Here is a 14,892-nt window from a genome sequence, read left to right as displayed (position 1 = left end):
AAGCGGTCCCAAAAGATTCAAAGTCCAAGATGACAGCCCTCAAAGACCAGCTGATTGTGAATCTTCTTAAGGAAGAACAGGTCCCCCAGAACAAGATTACAGTTGTTGGGGTTGGTGCTGTTGGCATGGCTTGTGCCATCAGTATCTTTTTTTTTTTTTTTGATTTTTTTTTCTTGAGCTGGGGACTGAACCCAGGGCCTTGCGTTTGCTAGACAAGTGCTCTACCACTGAGCTAAATCCCCAACCCCGGTGTGCCATCAGTATCTTAATGAAGGACTTGGCTGATGAGCTTGCCCTTGTTGATGTCATAGAAGATAAACTAAAGGGAGAGATGATGGATCTCCAGCACGGCAGCCTTTTCCTTAAGACACCAAAAATTGTCTCCAGCAAAGACTATAGTGTGACTGCAAACTCCAAGCTGGTCATTATCACCGCAGGGGCCCGTCAGCAAGAGGGAGAGAGCCGGCTCAATTTGGTCCAGCGAAACGTGAACATCTTCAAGTTCATCACTCTGAACGTTGTCAAATACAGTCCACAGTGCAAGCTGCTCATCGTCTCAAATCCAGTGGATATCTTGACCTATGTGGCTTGGAAGATCAGCGGCTTCCCCAAAAACAGAGTTATTGGAAGTGGTTGCAATCTGGATTCGGCTTGGTTCCGTTACCTGATGGGAGAAAGGCTGGGAGTTCATCCACTGAGCTGGGTGGGTCCTGGGAGAGCACGGCGACTCCAGTGTGCCTGTGTGGAGTGGTGTGAACATCGCCGGCATCTCCCTGAAGTCTCTGAACCCACAGCTGGGCACGGATGCAGACAAGGAGCAGTGGAAGGATGTTCACAAGCAGGTGGTTGACAGTGCATACAAAGTGATCAAGCTGAAAGGTTACACATCCTGGGCCATTGGCCTCTCCGTGGCAGACTTGGCCAAGAGCATAATGAAGAACCTTAGCCGGGTGCATCCCATTTCCACCATGATTAAGGGTCTCTATGGAATCAATGAGGATGTCTTCCTCAGCGTCCCATGTATCCTGGGACAAAATGGAATCTCAGATGTTGTGAACGTGACACTGACTCCTGATGAAGAGGCCCACCTGAAGAAGAGTGCAGATACCCTCTGGGGAATCCAGAAGGAGCTGCAGTTCTAAAGTCTTCCCAGTGTCCTAGCACTTCACTGTCCAGGCTGCAGCAAGGTTTCTATGGAGACCACACACTTCTCATCTGAGCTATGGTTAGTCCAGTTGTGTTGAGGTAGTCTGGGGAAAATCTCAGTTCCACAGCTCTACCCTGCTAAGTGGTACTTGTGTAGTGGTAAGCTGGTTAGTGTGACAATCCCACTGTCTCCAAGACACACTGCCAACTGTGTGCAGGTTTTGATTACCCTGTGAGCCTGCTGCATTGCTGTGCTACGCACCCTCACCAAACATGCCTAGGCCATGAGTTCCCAGTTAGTTATAACCTGGCTCCAGTGTGTAAGTCCATCGTGCATATCTTGTGCATAAATGTTCTACAGGATATTTTCTGTATTATATGTGTCTGTAGTGTACATTGCAATATTATGTGAAATGTAAGATCTGCATATGGATGACGGAACCAACCACTCATGTGTCATGCCAAGGAAAACAAATAAACCTTGAACAGTGAAAAAAAGGAAAAAAAGCACTGTGTTGTTCTGTTCTACATAGGACCATACAGGCCCATTTGCACTCTATATTTTGAAAGGAATGTACACATTGTAAATAGTGCAAGATGCACACATTGGTAATAGCTTGCTACTCTGAGTTAACTACTCCTAGGCCAGGAAGTACCAAAAGGAATGTAAGACCCACACCACAGAGCCTTACCCAACTCAGTGTCTTGAGGGAGAAATGCAGGACATGAAAAGGAAAGAAACCTAGAATCTCAGAGGTAAGACTGACTATGTGACCAAAGGGTTGGAGCTGAGCTCTGGGAAATCTGTCCACTTTGCTGGTTGCAAAGGAGATGCTATGTCATTTTTGAAGGGGTGGACTCTCTCTCTTCTCAGATCACAACACAATGAATGATGGACAACTTAAAGATTCCATCCCTGTGCATGGAGAGATGGGTCAGTAGAAGATGGCTCTTGCAGAAGACCTTAGTTCAAACACCCACATGGCAACTCACAACCACCTGTATCTCTGCTTCCAAAGCATCTGACACCAACTTATAGCCACTGAGAGATTTGCATACATGTGGTATCCATACATCCATATAGACAAATACTCATAAAATAAAAATAAATTCTGACATAGTACTACACACCTTTAATAGCAACACTCAGGAGACTGACAAAGGTGGGTCTCCGTGAGTTCAAGGCCAGCCTAGTCTACAAAGTGGTCTTCAGGTCAGTTAGAGCTACACAGAACCTCAAAATAAATAAATAAATGCCTGAAAAATATTTTAAATGTCCATAACGTGCTGCTACTGCTGCAAAGGTAGACATAGGAGAATCCCTGGGGCTTACTGTCCAGAGAATCCAGATTAATGGGTGATCTCCAGGGAAGACAGAGGTCTGGTCTAGAAAAAGGTAGATAGAGTTCCAAGAATAGCACCTCAGGTTGTCTACTGCCCTACACATGCATGCATACACACATGCATATATACACACACATGTGCACACACAACCACAGCCATATACATATTGGCACAAAAAGTTTCATCAAAGAGATAAATTATTTTTCCCAGTTCTAGGATGGAACCTACCACGTTGTTCGTAGTTTCACAGCCACTACACTTCCTTCTCTGGCTTAGATCACACTGCGTTGAGATTCTGTCACTCACAGCTCAGATTTCAGCATCAAGAGAGACACAAGACATTATCTAAAGTCACTCAACAGGTGAGACACTGAGACATGGCCCCTGTCAGGGACAGCCCCATCTGCTGCTCAGCCTGATCAATCCAGGGATAGAAAGAGCTTAGATAAGAGACAGAGAACAAGCCAGTGGTTGGGATCCTAGAAGGGATACCTGGGGCCTGGAGCAGAGGGGCAACAAATGCAGGATCAACAAGCCTCAGCACAGGGATGACAGGTCCTAGCCTGTCCTGCGCTATCGTCTCGCCAGCAAGAACGCACGCGGACACCAGGATCCTTCTGCAGCAAAGCGTTTATTGCATCTTGAAGAGGAGAGACACCGCGGCCCCAGAGAGTGTTAGCTTTATATCCCCCAAAGCAACGTGTTCCTTCCTGATTGGCCGCATAGCCGTGATCTCATTGGCACGCCCCAGGGTGGGCAAAGACTTGGCGCGAACACACCCTTGCGCATGCGCACTGCGTCCTTCGGGGTGGACAACAGCTGTCCCCTGTACTAACAGACAACAGCTGGTACGGGTGACGACCAACATCTCCCCCTCTCAAATAATATAAAGAACAAGTTCGATCAACCATTGGGCTCTTGTAGGACCCTCAGGGTTCGAGACCTTGAATGGATGTGACAAGGGCAAGGTACCTTCCTGCGTGCAATGGGACTAACCCAGCAGGGTGCAAAGGCTACCTTTAGGTGTAGGACACCCAATCCTGGTACAATGTCTCAAAGGACTCAGGGTGCATGGGCTGTCTGAACACAATCCCATTGTCAATCCTTAAGCATGTTTAACCAAACCAAGGGAGATGAGCCCACATCAAGTGCTGCAAGGGCCTACACAATGACCACTTTGTCACGTTGCTGTTGGACACGTAGCTTACACACCAACCATAGCATAAACACTATCCCTCCGCACAAAAGCATGCCAACCCCAATTATTCCTGCCCACTCCTTGAAGTGGGTCATGGCAGATGTGATCCAGAAAGATAGTCCCTCTGCAAAAGAAGCATCAACTCTTGTGGAATTCATGGTTACAATGGCCACACGCAGCTGCTCCATCAAATTGTCAAATTCACTAGTCCAATTTCTTTGGCTGTCGAGATGGCGTAGGCCCCTCCTCTCTGGCCAGCCACAGAAATCCAGGTGGCATTCAGCTCTTACAGGGCCCAGATGAATCCCGTGGCAAATTAAACCACGCTGCAGTCTGATTCTTATCTAACAGCAAAAGGGGCAAACAACTTTGGAAAGCAAAACTCAACCTCCAACAAACAATCTAGTCTCCAAAATCCAGTCTCCAAGACACCGAGTCTATACAAGGTTCGACTGTCAATTCTTACGTATGAACGCATGATGGTGTGGTCTCCAATACCTCAACAAAGAGACATTGCCCTTAAAATCTTTTAGAAGTCTGGTTTCTAAGATAAGAGTTCCATAAAAATATTGTCCCAATTTAGACCTGTTTCCCTAGATTGGCTCATGCCACATGTTGTCAAGAATAACTCTATCCAAATTAACAGTTTTATGTCAACTTTGTTACCAATGTTACACTTTTTTTCTCAACTTTCTGTTACCAATGTTACATTTTTTCACCATATCCAATAACATAAAAGCCAATAGTCCATAACCAAGGCATGTAGAGAATAATTATACATTTAGAACCAATCAGAAACAAAATTGAAGTGGCTACACATATCTTCAATATTGAGATCAAACACCATTATGACTTTTCTAGCTGTGATTTTAAGAGAAGCACCTTGTCACCTGCTAAGTCTAATAATCAGCTCATGCAGACGCTCATCCCCGGGCAGCTTCTCCAGCTGACCCAGGCTCCTACTACAGGTGCAAGGCACCAAGGGCTGATTGAACTTCTTTTTATTCATTTGTTCCTTTTTTGAAACGAGTTAAAATCAAATCAAGGTGTGAATGACCAGCAGATAAAGTTGTTTTTTTGTTTTTTTGTTTTTTACCATTTTCTCTTTTGAACATGAAACATAAAACATTTAAGCAACAAGAAACAAAAACCACAGACATAAACTGACATACATGGACAGCTTGGTGCACCAAGGACAGACAATAGACAGAGGGGAAAAACTAGATGGTGTCCCACCAAAGGGACCCAGATTCCAATAGGAGTCAGCAGAGAGGTAGGATTTCCCCTTTCCCACCACTTCCACGGTGACCATCCACTCGAGTGGAGTTGATATGGACAATGGATTGTCTCAATTCCTGGACTAGTCCATCAACGTGTTGAAACCAAATTCCTGTAAAATACTGAGATATATTACGGGATATCTGATCAGCACGACTGACATTCACAAATGGTATGGAAGTGAAACACAGTCCTGAATATTTCCACTCACAACCCAATTACATTAACTCCATCAAGCTGTGCATGGGCATTGAGATGTCCTTGGGGGTAGGGGGTAGGAAAAATGAAACTAATGCTGTAGCTGATGTGTCCTGACTGGTCCCAGCTGAAAGTCCTTGAGACCAGGAATCCAAGTAGGCACACTCTGTACAATTCTCAAGACAAAAGTTTAGAATCGAGATATCTTTTTGTTTGATTCTCCTGAATAAATTTTCAGGTGGTCTACCTCTATCAAATCTGATCAGTATGACTCTGTGAAGTTTCCAGAGCCTAATCACACCTTTTACAAGCACAAAGACAAATTTTTTTCTCCCAAAATACTGTGTTCCTTTTATCTCCTTTTCTTTTCTTTTTTTCTTTCCATACCTTTTCTCCCTCCGACATACTTTCTTGTTGCTCTGCAAGGACCCGCTGACCTGTCCTAACAGCTGTAATGGATTCCCACACAAAAAAAAATAAACAAAATTACCAGCCTTGCCCACAAAAGATCCATAACTTTTGATTTCTTCACAGTGGCTCTCCACCTAGGCCTATAACTGTCTTCTTCATAGTGAGCTGCCTCATCTTCTAAATCCTCTTCTTCAGAGGGGCTAAGCTCATCTGTTTCTGAACTATCAAGCCCCAAAGCCTCTAACTCCTCTACCGGATAAAGGCTTTTTTTCGGGGTTTTCTTCTCCTTCCCCTGTTTCTCTCCCAGGGCGTCCTTTCCCCTATCTCTCGCTTCCTCGGATCCAAGGTCCTTGGAAGGGCCTCTTTTCTTAGGCGCACCTTTCCTTCTTAAAGTTTCTAATCTTTCACCTCACTCTGTTTCTGACATGCTGTCCTGTAACTCCTCTAACGCCCCTTGTCCTGCTATTACTGTTGGGCGGCATTTCTCATCTTCTAGGCACGACTTCTGACTGTGCCTAGCGGCAGCTGCAAAATCAAAAACCAAAAGAAAAAGAATGAGCACTGCCAAAACAATAACAAAAGCTTCCACCGCATCTTCTAATGAGGGAAAAAGAGTACAAGGGTAATTGACTGGTGGTTGATACAGAAAGTAAAGGGCAGAGGTCAGTGGAGAAGTCCAGACTGGTCAATTTAGGGTCCCCCAAACAAGAAATGAGGTACTATGGAGGCTAGGGGTCCCTGACAGAGAGATCAAAATAAAGCAACCTCATGACTTCCTCCCCAGGGGATTTTTCACAAAATGCTGTTTCCCTTTCCCCCAGTAAAGTTTTCAACATCACGAGTACTTACAAGCACATTCAAAGTCTTACAATTCCACAACCACTTTGACACTGAATTCTGGCTGAAAGAAACCTCTGAGGGAAGCACTTACCTTTCCTAAAAGGGTCCACACTGGAGGAGGCACAAGGAAAGACACTAGGGAACAAGGCAGTACCAGGCCCGCACTTGTCAGGGTAGAAGCCACAGCTGTTCAACTTGACTTAGCATTCTTATATTTTGTTTTATTTATTTCATGTAAATATAGAGATATTTCAGCATATATGCATCTGCACTACATACATGCCTGATTCCAGAAGCTTTGCGGAGAAAAGTGTGTTAGATCCCCTGGGACTAGAATTACAGAATTCCCTGAGCCACTATGTGTATAGTAGGAATTGAACTTGGCTCCTATGGAAGAGCAGTCAGTGCTCTTAACCACTAAGCCATCTCTTCAGTCCTGATGGGCTCTTTCTTCAGAGTATATTCTTGCTTGCTTCCTCCCTCAATTTGACTAAACTCTTGACTGCTTCCTCTACTAATGTATCCCAACCAAATCCATCTCTCTCTGGAGGACCAGAAATCAGACTGATGCTGGAGTAGAGAGCAGAGAAAACTGATTACCTCCTCAGGACACTGAGTACAAGAAGGACCTGAGTGCAAACACTGACTGTAGCAGTCAGGAAGGAAGTCTGATCTGAAAACACAGTTTCACCATCTGTCTGAAGTCCTACCAGTGTCTAGGGCCATAGACTTTGGTCTTGCCAACGCCATAACACCATCTGTGAAGATGGCAGCTTCTAAAAATAAACCTGCTAAACTATGAATGAATGAATGAATGAGTGAATGAATAAATAAATAAATAAATAAATAAAATCAAGCCATTTGAAAAGTTGTTGTGGATTGTATCAGCACTGAGGTGGTCCTGCAATAAAGGCTGTTGAGAAGAATCTGACCGTGTTGTGTCTTCCTTGCTGACCGAGGTGGGTGCGACAAAGTGGTGGCCCGTACGGGGACTCGAGGACATCCTCATGGATTCAGAACTCTTCAGTTCCAGGACGACGACGTCGGTAAGTTCCCAGGTAAGGGACGATAAAGTTCTCTGGAGGTAAGCAGAGACTATGAAAGCCTTGGTATAGAGGCTACAAAGTAAAGTTCTCTGGAGGTAAGCAGTGACTATGAAAGCCTTGGTATAGAGGCCATAACAGCAATGTTGTTTCCAATTGATCCTTTGTGGGTAGGACTTATAATTTTGTTTCTTTTTTTCTTTGTGTGGTGGAGAGAAGCCACAGAGGGCAAGGTTAAGCCCGGATCAAAACCTCTTTGGCGAATGGTCAGTGACTGCTTAGAGGATAAGCGATGTGAGGAAGCTGTTAGGACAGGTCAGAAAATCCTTGCAGAGCAACAAGAAAGTAAATAGATCCCTCTTTGGCCCAAGCACCCACAGTTGCTTCCTGTCACTCACAGCATTAAGTCTGTGTTTGGTTGTTGGTCAGGGATATTCTACAAACCCAAAAACAATACTAACTCTTAATATTCCTAGCCAAGAGTGGGATGGTGTGTGGTTGGCTCTTTCGGGGTGTTGATGGGAAGGTGACCCACTATAATTTTATTATGTATAACTGTATTATGAGACACACTCACAATTATATTACATGTTCAACCAAGTCCCCCCGTATCAATGGGGGTCTCATGTATTTCCCTTTCCTATCATTTCCTATCATATCTTAGTTGCCCAGCAGAACTAGAGGGTAAGACAGAAATGCTTTAGTTGTAAGACTTGGAGAAATCAAACTGGATCTGACCTGGCAACATCTTCCCTTCTGGCTAGCTTTCACAGTGCCAGAAAGTTCGAGGCAAACAGCTGTTGGAGAGAGAAAATTCACCTATGATATTACCCTGAATCAGTGATCCCTGAATGACACAGTACTAACTTTCTGGCAAAGATATATGAACTAATGCCATAGTGATGTGAAAAATCTGATAGTATTTCATGGACTCGAAGTCTGCCCCACAGAAGAATTCATGCCTGGTAGTGTAAACCTGGTCAGATGGCACGAGTTGGAAGGTCTGAGACACAGAGGATACCTCACTACCATCTTTTGGTTAATACATGTGTTGTCAAACTGTCTCCAACACACTTGTGTCTGTATGCATAGATCAGAGCTGCTCTCAACCTCCACTAGAGAAATGTCTCTTTTCCTGTGAGCAGCTGTTAGTGAGACACTTACAACTAAGTTCTGGGAATAAGAAACCGCTCAGTGAACAGCCCTAACTGGGACAATGGTATCCCACCAGATGCCTGAGGCTCAGGAAGAGCATCAGGGAAGAAGAGGCAGAATTTAGAATTGCAGGATGGGAGAGGTGCTGTGAAATCCTGTCTTCCGTGCACAAAATGGCTGCTATACTCATGAAATCACTGCGGCTGTGCTCAGTTGCCCATCAACAGCTCATCAATAAGGCCAACCACACAACATTCCCCTCCGAGCTACAGAGCAGTTGACAGCCCATGGTTACTGAGAGGGGCAATCATTTTTCTTCAGGAGTGGAGTCGCTGGCAGGTTGCCCATGATGCCTTCAAACAAACAACTCTAAATTCAGTGGGAGACAAAGGTGAAGAAGAAAGAGAGGGAAGCAGGAAGCATAGAAGGAGAAAAAGAAGGAGGTGATAAGGTTGGGCGGTGGTTGGGGGCAGAATAACTAAAACAGAAACAAGCTGGTACCAGGTAGCCAAATCTTTAAACCTAGCCCTAAAGTGGCAGACCCAAGAGGATATCTAAGAGTTCAAGGCCAGCCTGGTCTACATAGAGAGCTCCAGGACAGCCAGGACTACATAAAGACCCAGTCACAAAAATGAAAATAAAAGTAATAATAAACATATATGTACACGCACACATGTGCACATGCACATACACACACATACACACACACACACACACACACACACACACACACACACACACACACACACACACATTCTGCTTCAGAACCTCCCGCTTCCTTTTTTTTTTTTTATTAACTTGAGTGTTTCTTATTTACATTTCGAGTGTTATTCCCTTTCCTGGTTTCCAGGAAAACATCCCCCTAATCCCTCCCCCTCCCCTTCTTTATGGGTGTTCCCCTCCCCATCCTCCCCCCATTGCCGCCCTCCCCCCAACAATCACGTTCACTGACCTCCCGCTTCCTGAATTGGGGTTCCTTCCAGCTAAGATGGTTGGTTCAGTGCTACCAGGCAAGATGTAAAGGTATGGGCTTGGAAGGTTTCCAGAGAGCAAGACCAAGATGGGGGGTAAGAGGGGAAATAAAGGCGAATATCATCAAGATACACTATAAACATGTATGGAGTTGTCAAAGAGTACATAAAAATTATTTTTAATCAAATCCCATTCTTGAGCTCTAGAAAAGTCTCATCAGCTTAGAGGCCAGTGGTGAACAGAAGCAGAGGGGGTCTGGTTCAGAGACACTAACCTACCCCCCAACACACCATCAGGATCCCTATTTTCCTCTGGAGCCCCTCTTGACCCTCAGTGAGTGAGAGGGCTCACAGAGGTATATGGATGGGTGAGGAGATCCCAAACCAGGTGTAGGATCCACCCACACTAAGTGACTCCTTCAGCAGCCAGAGCCTGCCTTCTAGGCTCAGGATCAGCTCCGGCTGCCTGGGAGGGTCTATCTCACCAGGAATGATATGGAAGTGCAGCAACTTCAATACCAGTGCCACCTTCCTCTCACTCATGGGGTAAGTCTGTCTTTTGCAGTTCCTGCAAGGGAGTAAAATAGGGACTATGACTGTGTTGCAACCCAGACAGGTATCCTGAGACCCACACTGTCTGGGTCTCCACTGTGCCTGTTCACCATCATGGCAAGAGGGACAGTGACATACATGGAATGCAGCTTGGGCATCTGCATTCGCATCCCAAAAGGAACAGGTCTTAGGCATAGGCACCCAATCAAACTAAGGCGGGGCTCTGAGCTTGGGGCCGGTGCCCCTCACTTTCCAAGGCTAAACCTTGTGACATTTGGCATATCCTGTGCAGAGGGCTGAAAAGAGACCAGAACCCAAGCATTGCACCCCTCCCCTAATTCCCCAGTCAGATCTAGATCCTACTCCTTCACCCTAAGGCATTTCACCTCACATGGGCCCACTGAGAAGGGCATAAAAGCTAAAGGTGAGATCTTCTGTGGGTTTTTTGAGTCAAAGGGAAATTGGTAATAGACAGGCAGGTCAAGTAAGATTCTTCTGATCGGTCTTCCTCTCAAGCACAGAAAAGACAGAAGTGGAGAAAGGAGAATGATAGACTCTGGGTTCCAGGTAGGACCTTACCCCTTCCCCAAGCCTTAGAGATGAAGGGAGGAGCCACACCACAGAATCTGTCCATACTGAAGGACTATGAAAACTCCAACTGGATATGCAATGTCCAGTCCGTGCTACCTCCAAGGACCATCATCCTACCCAGGAGGCCTCCTCTCAGCATTTGTGACAACTTTGGAAACAACTCAGCCATGAGACAACACTATGTCCTAAGTCTGAGTCAAAGGGGAATAGGTCATAAAAGGACATGCCTAGCAAGATTCTCCTGATAGGTCTTGTCTCTCCAGCACCAAAAAGACAGAAGTGGAGAGAGGAGAATGACAGACTCTGGGTTCCAGGTTGGACCTTACCCATTCCCAAGCCCTAGACATGAAGGGAGGATCCTGACCACAGGATCTGTCCAGACTGAAGGACTATGATGAACTCCAACTGGATAGGCAATGTCCAGTCTGTGCTACCTCTAAGGACCATCATCTTACCCAGGAGGCCTCCTCTCATCATTTGAGACACCTTTTGGGATAACTCAGCCATCAGGCAACAGAATGTCCTAAGTGCAGCTGCAGATCAGGTTCGTATCCTGAGGATACAGCTGCAGACTTGCTTTGATGCACATGGTCAGGAAGGGCAGCTGGGCAAGGTCATTCCCAACCACACAATTATCCAGAAGCTAAAACCATCAGCTTCTTCAGTCTTTTAAAAAATTGTGTAAGACTCAAAGTGAATTTTAACTACAGTGAGACCTCCCCAAGTGAGACACGAGAACAAAGTTCAATGCAAATGTGAGAGGTTTATTATCCAGTGCGGCAGGGTTGACCCTCAATCAGCCCCTAGTGGCAAGTAAGTAGAATGTGGCCCCAAATGGCCACAACAAGCAGTTTTTTTTAGGGGTACAGGTTATATCAGCAAGGTTACAGTTTAAACTTACTAGCTAAGAATATTGACCCTTGAATCTATTGGCTAACAAGCATGGGCAGATTATAATATGCACTCTAACTCTATCTAGGGCCAGAGGGTCAGGTGACTCTCAGTCAATACATTCCGTGGCTCTTTGCAAGAATGTCCCTGCTCCACCTGAGAACTGTGGGTGGAGAATGGAACCTGGCTTAGCCTTGACACGAGGTTGGTGTGAGACTGGCGAAAGCCTCTAGGGTCCTTCATTCCCCCTTTTTCTTGTACAAACTCCAATCTTGGAGCTACACTCAGGGGTCTCTGGTGACTAACATTCTTCAGGTCCTGTCCTCAGGGTCTCATATTGTTGGCACAGGACCATCAGCTGTACTGCACCTATTCTCTCTTTTATGAAGGTTATAAGCGTGTTCAATACACAGGGTCCAAAGGTCAACAATAGCAGCAGAACAATTAGGGTCCTAACAAGGTGGATATGAGGGTGATTAGCCAAGGGGAGGAGTTCAGCTTGGACACCATCCTACCCCAATTTGTACAACATGAGTCTCCAAGTTTTTCCATTTAGCCATCCTGTCACTTCTCTGCCTTTCTAAGTGAATCTGACTATTGTTGTGTTATAGGTGGTGTTTGTGCAAGGGGTGTCCCGATACCCTCCGTTCCCCTGTTATGGCCCCCCAGTCATGTAATTTCTTTTTACTGAAATCAAGTCCCAAGAGGAGGAGGGGTTCCAGTAGGTGTCTCCTGTAGTCTCACATCCCCAGGTGACACAATAAAACTGGTCTGGACCCCACATCGATGAACTTCTGCCCTGCTTCTTCCAGGGCAAATGTAAATGGGGGTCTCCCACAGGGGATACCTCCATGCAGAGAGTGCACATCCTATCATCCTCCCAACTCCCACCCCAGCCCAGAGCCCTCTTTCTCCCGTATGGGCAGTTTGCTTCTGCCAGTGCTCCTGTCATGGGTGGGGATGTCCCATGAGTCAAGTCCTGACACCAGCTGGAACAGGTCAAAAGTGAGATCGGACCACCAGGTGTTGAGGGGTGTGGAGACTGTCAGGGAGGCAACCTCAACTCCAGTTCCAGTAGAAGCCACAGTCCAGTTTTGCTGGCCAGGCACATGGGGGCAGCGAGGTAGGGGAGTCCCTAAGGAGCAGGGCGTCTGCAGGTTTCACATGAGACATATGCACCCAGGCCACAATACCATCCATCTTAAGGACTGTGGGAGTGGTTAACAGCACCAGGAACAGTCCCTTCCACTAGGGTTCCAGCAACTGTGCCCCATAACTCCAATGTAGACCCACTCACCAGTCTGGAAAGCGTGAAAAGTCCCTGGCATTCCTGGAGCATATAAGGCAGACAGTTTAGGCCAAATCTCTTGAATTGACTGAAAGACTTGGATCCTCAAGAAGAGGTTCCTATCAGTGACTTGAATACCTCCAGGGAGGAACCAGTGGCCACAAGGGAGTTGGGTTATCAAACATGATCTCAAAAGGGGTCAGGTTAAAATGGTAGAAGTTGTTCTAGACTCGGAACAGGGCCAGGGGAAGGAGCACCATCCACTCAGCATCAGTCTCCAAGGTCAATTTCATTAAGGTCTATTTTAGGGTTCTGCTCATTCTCTCTACTTGCCCTGAGCTCTGGGGACAGTACACACAATGGAGCATCCAATTAGTCCCCAATATCTTTGCCAATCCCTGACTTACCTTAGAAACAAAAGCAAGACCATTTTTGATCCAATTACCTTAGGCACTCCGAACCTTGGGAAACTTTCTAGTATCTTCATGGCTACCATGGCAGCTGTTTCCTGGTTGGTGGGGAAAGCCTCAACCCATCCAGAGAAAGTATCTACAAACACTAGGCGGTATTTGTAACCATGTTTTCCTGAACTCACTTCTGTGAAATCAACTTCCCAATAAACCCCAGGCCGCTCTCCCCTAGGTCTCTTGACCTGTTTGCTCTTGGCTACATAAGCATTAACTTGCTGACAAACCTTACACTGTTCTACTGTCTCTCTGACTAAACCTAAGGTCCATTACATAGACCTTGACTGCTTGGATGAGCTTCTTATCCCCTAAAAGAATCCATTTGTGCATTTGACCAGGTGAGTCTTTTGTTTGCTCTCTGGGGAGTATAGTTTTCTGCTCTCAAGTGAGCCATTGCCCTCCCTCCTCTAAGTAATAGTTGGTGGGGTGGGTAGCAATTTGGGCCTTTTCTTCTGTGGAATTTTCTAAGTGAGGCTATCACTTAGCCCAATCCCAGTTCCCAGCGGGTGTCTCTTGCAGGTCCATAACGAGGATAGGCTTCTGCATAGCCACTTCTTGAGCCACTTGATCTGTCTGGTTACTGCCCCACCCTGCTCGGTTTCTTCCCTTCTGATGTTCTGGGCAATTAATAATACTTACAGTTGCCTGCTTCATCAGGGCATCCATGAGATCCAAGGTTTCCTGGTTTGTATTTCTTTTTGCTCTGGTGTGAGCAGTCCTCTGTTCTGGTATATAGCCACATGGATATGGGCTGTGGCAAAGGCATAACTTTTATCTGCATAGATGTTAATTTTCTTGCCAGACCCAAGTTCCAAGGCTTCGGTGAGGGCGATTAGCTCTGCGTTCAGTGCCTACATGCCAGGGGGGTTGACATTTGTCCTGTCCACCACAGCAGCACCTGTTTGTCTCTGACTTCCCTGGAGAAAACTGCTCCTGTCTTTAAACCAGGTAGCCTCAGCTCCTGGCAGGGGTCGGTCAAAAAGGTCTTTCCTCCACTCATGGGCTTCTGGAGTATTAGACACTTGGGCTGTGGTGACTTGAGGTGAGAATCGTGCACCAAGGTGGCCAGATTGAGCCCAACTAGCGGAGAATCTAGTCAATGTCAGCTGACCAGTGGTCCTATCCTCTGGGTCATTCCACTCAAAGGTGAAGTATTCCTGACTTTGGGGTGCCAAGATCAGGCAGAAGAAAGCATCTTTCAAGTCTAAGACCATGTACCAAGTTCCGGAAGGTGGCGAAAAACTCAACAGAATGTAGGGGTTAGGCACAAATTATATCAGCAAGGTTACACTTTAAACTTCTTGGCTAAGCATATTGACATTTGAAACTATTGACTAGCAAGCATGGGGGGATTTTGACATGCATTCAAAATCTATCTGGGACCAGAGGGTCAAGTGACTGTCACTCAGTACAGTCTATGGTTTTTCAAGATTGTTCCTGCTCCTCCCAAGAACTGTGGAGAATGGAACCTGGCCTAGCCTTGACCCGAGGCAGGTGGGTGTAAGGCTAGCAAAAGCCC

At 46.1% G+C, this 14,892-nt stretch overlaps 1 pseudogene; it reads left to right on the top strand.

The window, feature by feature from the left end:
• The first annotated feature begins 4 nt into the window (after nucleotides 1-4).
• Nucleotides 5-1,225, top strand: Ldha-ps18 (lactate dehydrogenase A, pseudogene 18; annotated as a pseudogene).
• Nucleotides 1,226-14,892: the final 13,667 nt, after the last annotated feature.

This window comes from Rattus norvegicus, chromosome 7, assembly GCF_021556685.1.
Source record: "Rattus norvegicus strain SHRSP/BbbUtx chromosome 7, alternate assembly SHRSP_T2T, whole genome shotgun sequence".
Taxonomy (NCBI): Eukaryota; Metazoa; Chordata; class Mammalia; order Rodentia; family Muridae; genus Rattus; species Rattus norvegicus.
Note: the sequence above shows the minus strand (reverse complement) of the source record. Positions and strands in the feature narration are given on the sequence as shown.